The sequence below is a fragment of the Mustelus asterias genome, chromosome 20 (assembly GCF_964213995.1).
Source record: "Mustelus asterias chromosome 20, sMusAst1.hap1.1, whole genome shotgun sequence".
Classification (NCBI taxonomy): Eukaryota; Metazoa; Chordata; class Chondrichthyes; order Carcharhiniformes; family Triakidae; genus Mustelus; species Mustelus asterias.
In genome coordinates this window covers 72,239,006-72,251,170 of record NC_135820.1, presented here as the reverse complement: position 1 = coordinate 72,251,170, position 12,165 = coordinate 72,239,006, and the positions used below count along the sequence as shown (strand labels likewise).

At 48.1% G+C, this 12,165-nt stretch overlaps 1 protein-coding gene across 2 annotated transcripts in view; it reads right to left on the bottom strand.

The window, feature by feature from the left end:
• The window catches only part of LOC144508625 (PHD finger protein 20-like), a 50,819-nt gene extending 47,807 nt beyond the window's left edge, over positions 1–3,012 (bottom strand). For both annotated transcript variants that reach the window (XM_078236823.1, XM_078236828.1), the window contains exon 1: positions 2,994–3,012. The gene's annotated coding sequence lies outside the window, so the exon portion shown is untranslated. The remainder of the gene's footprint in view (positions 1–2,993) is intronic.
• Between the last annotated feature and the right edge of the window lie 9,153 nt (positions 3,013–12,165).

Sequence of the window (12,165 nt, the reverse complement as noted above, 5' to 3'; positions counted from 1 at the left end):
AGGTCTATAAAATAATGAGGGGCACAGATCAGCTAGATAGTCAATATCTTTTCCCAAAGGTAGGGGGGGTCTAAAACTAGAGGGCACAGGTTCAAGGTGAGAGGGGAGAGATACAAAAGGGTCCAGAGGGGCAATCTTTTCCTCACACAGGGTGGTGAGTGTCTGGAACAAGCTGCCAGAGGCAGTAGTAGAGGCGGGTACAATTTTGTCTTTTAAAAAGCATTTATACAGATACATGGGTAAGATGGGTACAGTGGGATATGGGCCAAACGCGGGCAATTGGGATTAGCTTAGTGGTAAAAACTGGGCGTCATGGACAAGTTGGGCCAAAGGGGCTGTTTCCATGCTGTAAACCTCTACGACTCTATAAATAGCTCCTGCTCTGACCAAGACCACAAGAAATTACAAAGGGTTGTAAACGAAGCCCAATTTATCACCCCGGACATTCTCTCTTCCACCTTCTTCCGTCGAGAAAAAGATACAAAAGCCTGAGATCACACACCAACTACATTGCCCAATTACAGCCACCCACCCCTACAGTATAAATCTCTTCTGATTTTCCTTTATCGCGAAGGGGATGGAGTATAAAAGCAGGGAGGTCTTGCTGCAACTGTACAAGGCACTGGTGAGGCTGCAACTGGAGTACTGTGTGCAGTTTTGGTCCCCTTATTTGCGGAAGGATATATTGGCCTTGGAGGGAGTACAGAGAAGGTTCACCAGGTTGATACCGGAGATGAGGGGGTTAGCTTATGAGGAGAGATTGAGCCTGTACTCGTTGAGGTTTAGAAGGCTGAGGGGAGACATATAAGATAATGAAGGGGCTAGACAGGGTAGAGGCAGAGAGATTCTTTCCATTTAGAAAGGAAACAAGAACTAGAGGACACAGCCTCAAAATAAGGGGGAGTCAGTTTAGAACAGAGTTGAGGAGGAACTTCTCTCAGAGGGTAGTGAATCTCTGGAATTCTCTGCCCATTGAAGCAGTGGAGGCTACCTTGTTAAATATGTTTTAAGTCACAGGTAGATAGATTTCTGATCAATAAGGGAATTAAGGGTTATGGGGAGCGGGCGGGTAAGTGGAACTAAACCACTATCAGATCAGCCATGATCTTATTGAATGGCGGGGCAGGCTCGAGGGGCTAGATGGCCTACTCCTGCTCTTATTTCTTATGTTCTTATTTGCAGTTAGCTCTGACGAAGGGTTATCCAGACTCAGGACGTTGGCCCTATTCTCCCTCCAAAGATGCTGTCAGACCTGCCGAGACTTTCCAGCATTTTCTGTTTTTGTTTCAGATTCCAGCATCGGCAGTATTTTGCTTTGATCTTACCATTTGCCTTCTTTACAGCCTGCTGTACCTGCAAGCTTACCGTCAGCGACTAATGCAGGACACCAAGGTTTCACCGAGCAGCCACCTCACTCAATTTACACCCATTCAAATAATATCTTCCTATTATTGCTACCCAAAATGGATTAACCTCACATTTATCCACATTACACTGCATCTGCCCACACACTCAGCCTGTCCAAATCATGCTAAAACATCTCTGTATCCTCCTCACAGCTCACCCCCCCCCCCCCCCCCAACTTTGTATCATTTGTAAATTTGGAGATAATATATTTAGTCCCCTTGTCCAAATCATCAACAGTTGGGGCCCTAGTTCCCCACTAGTCACTGCCTGTAAATCGGAAGACGACCCATTTATTCCAACTCTTTGCTTCCTGCCTGCTAACCAGCTTTCTATCCATCTCAAGACAACACCCGCAATCCCACGTGCTTCAACTTCCCCAGCCTTCCCCGGTCAAATAGTCCATCGCTGCTGCAGCATTTCACAATGTGGGATACAGCACCCTCTAGTGCTCAAGGATTCAGATGCGATTTATAAATCAATCACTACATTTTTCTCTGCCAGAGGATTGCATTGCCCACATTAGGGGGCGGTGCAGTGGTCAGCACTGCAGCCCCACAGCTCCAGAGACCCGGGTTCGATTCCCAGCTTGGGCCACTGTGTGCGTGGAGACTACACATTCTCCCCGTGTCTGCATGGGTTTCCTTCCACACTGCAAAGATGCGCAGGTTAGGTGGATTGGCCATGCTAAATTGCCCCTTTAGTGTCCCGGGAAGCGTAGGTCAGAGGGATTAGTGGGGCAAATGTGTGGGGTTGTGGGGATAGGGCCTGGGTGGGATTGTGGTTGGTGCAGCCTCGATGGGCCGAATGGTCTCCTTCTGCACTGTAGTGATTCTATTCTACTTTAAACACACTTTAGCACAGCTTTGCCCAACTTAAAGTAAAAAGTTAAAAGTTTATTTATTAGTCAGAAGTTAAGCTTACATTAACACTGCAATGAAGTTACTGTGAAATTCCCCGAGTCGCCCACACTCCGGCACCTGTTCGGGTCAGTGCACCCTAACCAGCACGTCTTTCAGACTGTGGGAGGAAACCAGAGCACCCGGAGGAAACCCACGCAGACACGGGGAGAACGTGCAGACTCCGCACAGACAGTGACCTGAGGCCGGGAATCGAACCCGGGTCCCTGGCGCTGTGAGGCAGCAGTGCTAACCACTGTGCTGCCCACGTGGTTTCTAATAAATAAAAAAAATTAAAAATAACCAAGTGCGTCCACTCACTCTCTGGCCAGCTCTCACATGCTGCTAGAGTAATGTCGGAGCAGGTAGCCAGCAGCGAGTCACACATCCCGCGCTGCCAACTACAGAGAACGGAGCGACAGAAAAAGACAGACAAATGATAACAACAGCAGTCAGAGGGCAAGTGACGTGCCTGGTGCCAACAAGAGACTGAAAAGATATGCATTATTGGCCAATTCTTTGCCCCCCAAAGACTTCCATCGTATCAACTGAGCAGCACGATTTATCAGCTGCATTCTTGGAAGCAAATCTCAAGCCAGCTACAAGCGAACTACAGTAAAACTGCCCTGAGCACAGTGCATGTGATGAAGGAAACCGCGTCACAATGTCCTGCAGTGAAAAAACACTGACCGGTCAAACAGCTTCTTTTTCTCACTCACCGGTCCCCACCCACTCCGAATGCAAACCGCCTCGCTCCAAGACCTCAAGAAAATACAAAGGGTCGTGAATGTAGCCCAATCCATCACGCAAACCAGCCTCCCGTCCATTGACTCGGTCTACACTTCCTGCTGCCTCAGCAAAGCAGCCAGCATAATTAAGGACCCCACGCACCCCGGACATTCTCCCTTCCACCTTCTTCCGACGGGAAAAAGATACAAAAGCCTGAAGTCACGTACCGACCGACTCAAGAACAGCTTCTTCCCTGCTGCCGTCAGACCTTTGAATGGACCTACCTTGCATTAAGTTGATCTTTCTGTACACCCTAGCTATGACTGTAACACTACATTCTGCACTCTCTCCTTTCCTTCTCTATGAACGGTATGCTTTGTGTGCATGGCACGCAAGAAACAATACTTTTCACTGTATCCCAATACATGTGACAATAATAAATCAAATCAAATTCAATCTCAAATCCTTCAGCTAACCTCCCTCCTTCTGAGGGCGGGTGACCCAGAATCACAGAGTGGTGAGAACACAGGAGAATCGCAGCAGTGCAGAAGCAGTCCATTCGGCCCATCGAGTCCTCACCGATTCTCCAAGGGCAATCCACCCAGGCCTTGTCCCCGTAGCCCCATGTCTTTTCCCACTAATCCCCCCTAACCTACACATTTTGGGACACTTAAGAGGCAATTTAGCATGGCCAATCCACCTAATCAGCACGTCTTCTGGACTGTGGGAGGAAACCGGAGCACCCGGAGGAAACCCACGCTGACGCGGGGAGAACGTGCAGACTCCGCACAGACCCAAGGCTGGAATTGAACCCAGGGCCCTGGCCCCAAGGTTGGAATTGAACCCAGGGCCCTGGCGCTGAGAGGCAGCAGTGCTAACCACTGCGCCACCTAGGCAGGGGGCTTTGCATTGGCCGGGAATCGAACCCAGGCCTCCTGCGGGGCAGGCGAGAATTCTACCACTGAACCACAGGATACGGGGTCAGAACCTCAATTCCAAACATCAGTTTAATCCTTTCCAAATTGGTGACAGAGCTGTATCCAGTCTCACAAGGTTCAAAACACTCTCTCATGACAACTATCAGCTTGCAAGGGCAAATGATAACACTGAGTGCTGGGTATATTTCAAGCCCCCGACAAAGTTTATACTTTACACAAGGACACCATGTCACCAGGGCTAACATCCCGATTGTAATCCATGTGGAGACCAGAAAAAGATCAAATCGTTAGCAGTTACCAACTGTTCATGGTTTGCATTCTCGGATTATGTCACCGATTCCCTTGATTAGATAAGTTTCCCGGAATCCCTATCCCAAATCCGCTTGTCATTCTGTGGGAAGCAGCTACAAGTGTCAATTCCATAAACCGCACGCCCCATTTCAATAATCCTATTGGCCAGGCCATCTCAGAAGCAAGCTCGCTCCTGGGTATCCACCCACTTTGTTACAAAAGATAACGACCACTTCCTGCACCGTCAACATTCATAGAATGCATCAAATCCCACAGCGCAGGAGGAGGCCATTCAGCCCATCGGGTCTGCACCGACCACAATCCCACTCAGCCCCTATCCCCTTAAGCCCACGTATTTACCCGAGCTAGTCCCCTGACACCAAGTAGCAATTTAGCTCGGCCAATTAACCTAACCAGCACGTCTTCCGGACTGTGGGAGGAAACCGGAGCACCCGGAAGAAACCCACGCAGACATGGGGAGAACGTGCAAACTCCGCACAGACAGTGACCCAAGCCGGGAATCGAACCCGGGTCCCTGGCGCTGTCAGGCAGCAGTGCCATTCATGCCAAATGCCGAGGAAACGAAGGAATGTAGATCACAATTACATATTTCAGTGCTGAGGAATAAAATAAACAACAAGGAAGGAATGTGGGCCACTGAGACGTTTCACTTGCATCAAATATTGTCATCCCTGCCTCTGCTACTCCCACAGTAACGTGGTTGAATCTCAACCTGCCCTCGGGCAACTCTGGATGGGCAATAAATGCTGGCCCTGCCAGCGCCACCCGTGTCCCACAAATTAATAAAGAAAAACTCCAGTGGTTCAGTGCTGCCTCTAATGTGGAGATGCGGGCGTTGGACTGTGCTGCCCCAGCCAGCTTCCCATCTCCCGCTCTCTGTAAACTGAGCTGATCCAGAACTCTGCTGCCCCTGTGCTGACTCTCGTTCACCTATCGCGCCTGTCTACTGATTCTAAAATTCTCACCCTCCTTTGTCTCGCCTCTTCCCTTTCTCTGTAATCTCCTCTGCCCTCCCTACCACCTCCCCAGGGGGATCTGCATTCCTCCAATTCTGGCCTCTTGTGCCTTCCCCATTTCTGTCACCAAATGTCTTGGGATGTCCAGGTCCGAAGCTCTGGAATTCCCTCATCTCCCCCCTCACTCACCCAGGGTTAATTCCCTTCTTTGACACAATGTCAAGTGTTAGAACATAGAACAGTACAGCACAGAACAGGCCCTTCGGCCCACGATGTTGTGCCGAGCTTTATCTGAAACCAAGATCAAGCTATCCCACTCCCTATCATCCTGGTGTGCTCCATGTGCCTATCCAATAACCGCTTAAATGTTCCTAAAGTGTCTGACTCCACTATCACTGCAGGCAGTCCATTCCACACCCCAACCACTCTCTGCGTAAAGAACCTACCTCTGATATCCTTCCTATATCTCCCACCATGAACCCTATAGTTATGCCCCCTTGTAATAGCTCCATCCACCCGAGGAAATAGTCTTTGAATGTTCACTCTATCTATAGAACATAGAACGAGTTGTCTACATGGTATTAGAAGCATGGTATTAGAACCATAGAACTGTTGTCTACAGTGTTCCTGTGAAGTTGTCTACAGTGTTCCTGATCTTGTGACTATGGTAAAGGCGCTATACAAATTCTTCAAGATATTGTTGCTAAGTAACTGCAACCCACACAGCCGAGACCCAAGAGGTAATGTGAAGCATTCCAGAATCAACTAATGGACTTCGCCACATGGTGCTAAATGAAATAGCTGCTGAAATAGGGATGCCCTGGTTATAATTTTCCAAAATTCCCTGGATTTGGGAAAAGCTCCATCGGATTGGAAAATAACAAGTGCAACACCTCTCTTTCAAAAAGAGGGAGGGAGACAGAAAGCAAGAAACTACAGGCCAGTTAGCCCAACGCCTGTCGTGAGGGAAATGCTGGAATTGATTACTTTGCCTGCGTTTGGCCCATATCCCTCTGTACCCATCATACCCATAGAACTGTCTAAACACTTTTTAAAAGACAAAATTGTACCCGCCTCTACTACTACCTCTGGCAGCTCATTCCACAGACACTCATCACCCTCTGTGTGAAAAAATTGCCCCCGGACCCTTTTATATCTCTCCCCTCTCACCTTAAACCTATGCCCTCTAGTTTTAGACTCCCCTACCTTTGGGAAAAAATATTGACTATCTAGCTGATCTATGCCCCTCATTATTTTATAGACCTCTATAAGATCACCCCGAAACTTCCTACACTCCATAGAAAAACGTCCCAGTCTATCCAGTCTCTCCTTATAACTCAAACCATCAAGTCCCGGTAGCATCCTAGTAAATCTCTTCTGCACTCTTTCTAGTTTAATAATATCCTTTCTATAATAGGGTGACCGGAACTGTACACAGCATTCCAAGTGTGGCCTTACCAATGTCTTGTACAAGTTCAACACGATGTCCCAACTCCTGTATTCAATGTTCTGACCAATGAAACCAACCATGCCAAATGCCTTCTCCACCACTCTGTCCACCTGTGACTCCACTTTCAAGGAGCTATGAACCTGTACCCCTAGATCTCTTTGTTCTATAACTCTCCCCAACGCCCTACCATTAACTGAGTAAGTCCTGCCCTGGTTCGATCGACAAAAATGCATCACCTCGCATTTATCTAAATTAAACTCCATCTGCCATTCGTCAGCCCACTGGCCCAATTGATCAAGATCCCGTTGCAATCCTAGGTAACCTTCTTCACTGTCCGCTTTGCCACCAATCTTGGTGTCATCTAACCATGCCTACTAAATTCTCATCCAAATCACTAATATAAGTAACAAATAACAGTGGACCCAACACTGATCCCAGAGGCACACCACTGGTCACAGGCCTCCAGTTTGAAAAGCAACCCTCTACAACCACCCTCTGTCTTCTGTCATCAAGCCAATTTTGTATCCATTTGGCTACTTCACCCTGGATCCCGTGAGATTTAACTTTATGCAACAACCTACCATGTAGTACCTTGTCAAAGGCCTTGCTAAAGTCCATGTAGACAACTTCAACTGCACTGCCCTTATCTACCTTTTTGGTTACCCCTTCAAAAAAATTCAACCAAATTTGAGAGACATGATTTTCCACTCACAAAGCCATGCTGACTGTCCCTAATCAGTCCTTGTGTTTCTAAATACCTGTAGATCCTGTCTCTCAAAATACCTAACAACTTATCCACTACAGATGTGACGCTCACTAGCCTGTAGTTCCCAGGCTTTTCCCTACAGCCCATTCTTAAACAAAGGCACAACATTTGCCACCCTCCAATCTTCAGGCACCTCACCTGGGACTATCGATGATTCAAATATCCCTGATAGGGGACCCGTAATTTCCTCCCTGGCTTCCCAAAATGCCCTGGGATACACTTCATCAGGTCCCGGGGATTTATCTACCTTGATGCGCTTTAAGACTTCCAACACCTTCTCTGTTATATGTACACTCCTCAAGACATCACTATTTATTTCCCGAAGTTCCCTAACATCCATGCTTTTCTCAACAGTGAATACAGATGAGAAATATTCATTTAGGATCTCACCCACATCTTGTGGATCCGCACATAAATATCTCGAAGGAGGGATTAGCAAATACTTGGAGGAAAGATTTATAGGGCTCCGGGGAAAGAGCAGGGGGAATGGGACGAATTGGATAGGTCCACCAGGGGCACAAAGAGCCTCAGTCTCCACTGCAAAATGGTATACTAGTATGAAGACACTCCCTGCTGGGGTACTTGCCTCTGGGATGCCTGCTAAGTGGTTATCATTCACCTGTTAGTGATGCACGCTATATGGGAGCTGGGGAACAGGAACCCTCATTGATTTTCCTTATTGTTGCCATAGGCCAGGAGGTATGAAAGGCATGCCCCGGTCTACATCAATGGGGATGAAGTGGAAATGGTTGAGAGCTTCAAGTTTCTAGGTGTTCAAATCGCCAACAATCTGTCCTGGTCCCCCCATGCCGATGCTATAGTTCATTTATTAGTGACACAAGTAGCTTACTGAGTTACTAAGAAAATCCCCTAGTCACCACACTCCGGCGCCTGTTCAGGTACATGGAGGGAGAATTTAGCCTGGTCAATCCACCACAGTTAATAAAGCCCACCAATGCCTCTACTTCCTCGGGGGGCTAAGGAAATTTGGCATGTCCGCTACGACTCTCACCAACATTTACAAATGCATAGAGCCATAGAAAGCATCCTTTCCGAGTGTATCACAGCTTGGTATGGCTCCTGCTCCGACCAAGACTGCAAGAAACAAGGGTTGCGAACGTAGCCCAGTCCATCACTCAAACCAGCCTCCCATCCATTGACTCTGTCTACACTTCCCGCTGTCCCAGCAAAGCAGCCAGCATAATCAAGGACCCCACGCACCCTGGACATTCTCTCTTCCACCTTCTTCCGTCGGGAAAAAGATACAAAAGTCTGAGGTCACGTACCAGCCGACTCAAGAACAGCTTCTTTCCTGCTGCCGTCAGACGTTTGAATGGACTTATCTCGCATTAAGTTGATCTTTCTCTACACCCTAGCTGTGACTGTAACACTATATTCTGCACTCTCTCCTTTCCTCCTCGATGTACGGTATGTTTTGTCTGTATAGAACGCAAGAAACAATACTTTTCACTGTATACTAATACATGTGACAATAATAAATCAAATCAAGTACAGCTCTCCAGCTCACGTTGCACAGAGAATAGACAACCGCAATAGGGGTCTGGCTCCATAATTGTATCACGTGGCGTGTTTTACCACTGAGCACTCAGGTGACACTCTGCCTTCTTGAGGTCTCTTTGGACCTCCAGGTATCTCATAGCTGAAAGAGTAAATGAAGAAGCTTGTTATTGGGCTGGCAATCGAGCAGCGTGTCCAGGCTTGGCCATATTCCCAGGGGAGTAATAGGCAGTGATCACGGTGAGTGAAGACTGCAGCCGATTTTAGATTTGATTTATTATTGTCACATGTATCAGTATACAGTGAAAAGTATTGTTTCTTGCGCGCTATACAGACAAAGCATACCGTTCACAGAGAAGGAAAGGAGAGGGTGCAGAATGTAGTGTTACAGTCATAGCTAGGGTGTAGAGAAAGATCCACTTAATGCAAGGTAGGCTCATTCAATAGTCTGGCAGCAGCAGGGAAGAAGCTGTTCTCGAGTCGGTTGGTACGTGACCTCAGACTTTTGTATCTTTCTCCCAACGGAAGAAGGTGGAAGAGAGAATGTCCGGGGTGCGTGGGGTCCTTGGTTATGCTGGCTGCTTTTCCAAGGCAGCGGGAAGTGTAGACAGAGTCAATGGATGGGAGGTTGGTTCATGTGATGGACTGGGCTTCGTTCAATCAGCCATTCTACATTTCCATATTTATCCTGTTCAACACATGTCCTAACGGCACTCACTGACTCACTCCCAGCTTAGTATCTGAGCGGGAACAATGGTTATATACAACACTCTCCACCGTTACCCTGACAAATTCAGTGACAATCTCCAAAGACACGTAATGGTAACACACTGACAGAGTGGCAAGATTAGAACTCAAGGCCCCAGTCAGGACTGACAAGATGGTGGGGGATTGGGACAGCCTACAGCAGGTTCCTCAAAGCCCATGAGCAATTCCATCAGCGGGGGCTTCACAAGACCCTCCAAAGAGAGACGGCCCAACAGCGGCCCCCCTCTGCCAGCATGCCCAGTACTGAGGCTGAAAGCCAGCGCCGCAGAGTGGGGCACGCTGCTCTGTACGCCTGGCACCAGACTCCCCAGGCAACTGCTCTACTCAGAGCTCGGTTATGGCAGGGCATTCCCAGGCAGACAACAGGAACGCTTTTGAGGAACATCCTTAAAGAATCCCTGATGGAGGTTAAAGATACTGGCCGACTCACGGAGTTCTCCGCCTTCCGACCGACCAAAATGGTGATGGTTTATTCGGGAAGGCACCGAACGCATCGAGAGATGTCATCGGAAGCACGAAAAGGTAAAGTTGAGACACCAGAGTCCAAACACTTGACCTGCCCCCAACACCAACTTCCCCGCACGTGGCAGAGTCCGCGGGTCACACCTTGGCCTCACCGGGCATTTCAGAACCAAACTGGGCACCCTCGAACCCGACACACTGACACCAGAGGGGCTGCAGTGGTTCACAGAGATAGATCACCACCACCTTCACAAGGGCAAGTGTGGATTTGATTTGAGTTATTGTCACATGCATTAGTACACAGTGAAAAGTATTGTTTCTTGCACGCAATACAGACAAACCATACTGTTCATAGAGAAGGAAAGGAGAGGGTTCAGGATGTAGTGTTACAGTCATAGCTAGGGTGTAGAGAAAGGTCAACTTAGTGCGAGGTAAGTCCATTCAAAAGTCTGATGGCAGCAGGGAAGAAGCTGTTCTTGAGTCGGTCGGTACATGGACAACAAACACTGGCCGAGCCAGCGACGCTCGCATCTCAACACAGTAAAACAAATCGTAGCAAATCCCACAAACCTCCCTCCGACAGAGCACGTCAACTCCAGACTGCTTTCTCACAACTCTTGCCTTCAGTTAGAGGGAGAGAGTCTCTGTCCACCTGAACTCCACAATCTGACAGGCCGTGGAAGGACAGCAGAATGCAGAAGAAAGGGAACTGCTCTAAAACCGATCTCTCTGTATGTAGAAGAGACAAACCTTTGACCAGTCCTGATGAGGGAGGCAGCAGGAGGAAGGGGGTGAAGAGAATCTCAGAACGATACAACACAGAAAGGCCATTCGGCCCATTATGGCTGTGTCAGCAGTTTCGCAGAGCTGTCCAATTAGCCCCACTTCCCTGCAAATATCTCCCCATTTATCCAAATCCCTTTTTGAAAGCAATGAGAGAAAACACAATTTTTCTCCACTGTGAATAAAACCCAAAGTTTAAAGTTTATTTATCAGTGTCGCAGGTAGGCTGACATTAACGCTGCAATGAAGTTACTGTGAAAATCCCCTAGTCGCCACACTCCGGCGCCTGTTCGGGTAAACTGAGTGAGAATTTAGCATGGCCGATACACCTAACCAGCACGTCTCTCGGACTGTGGGAGGAAACCGGAGCACCCGGAGGACACCCACGCAGACACGGGGAGAACATGCAGACTCCGCACAGACGGTGACCCAAGCACGGGAATTGAACCCGGGTCCCTGGCGCTGTGAGGCAGCAGTGCTAATCACCGTGCCGCCTTAAAAGAAACACATTTATGATAAGAAACATATTTCACATTCTTGACGAAAGATGCCAACGGCCTTGGTAAGGGCACAGCAGGATTTCTGAGCCAGAGTTATGGGAAAGGCTGGAGCTGCTGAGGCTGTTCTCCAAGGAGGGAAGGAAGGTTAGGTGAAGCTTTCGTAGATGCATTCAAAATCAGGAATTTGTTTTGACAGAGTGAGGGGAAACTATTCAAAGTTGACAGAAGAGTCAGTAACCGAAGGACAGCGATATAAAGGGACGGGCAACAGCAGCAGAGGAAGTGACGAGGCAAGTTGTTTTCTTTTTAAGCACAGAGAGTTGTGATGATTTGGAACTCACTGCCGGACAGCATGGTGAAAGCTGAATCACTCAGACTGTTCAGGAGGGGATTGGATAAATACTCAAACATCAATAAATATCTGAAGGGAAAATTAATTAGTGTGCCATGGAGAAAGAGAGTGGGTGCCGGGGATTGATATAAAACTGGATAAACATTTGGATAATGGGGGGCGGGGGCGGAAGGGGTTTGGGGAACTGGATTAACATTAAAAAGGGAAAATATTTCCAAGACTATGAGGAAAGAGCTGGCAGCGATGTGGCGGGCCAAATGGCCCTGTTGTATGATGCATCACTGCCTGAATGTACAATATGGGGGCAAATTGAGAACAAGATTGGACC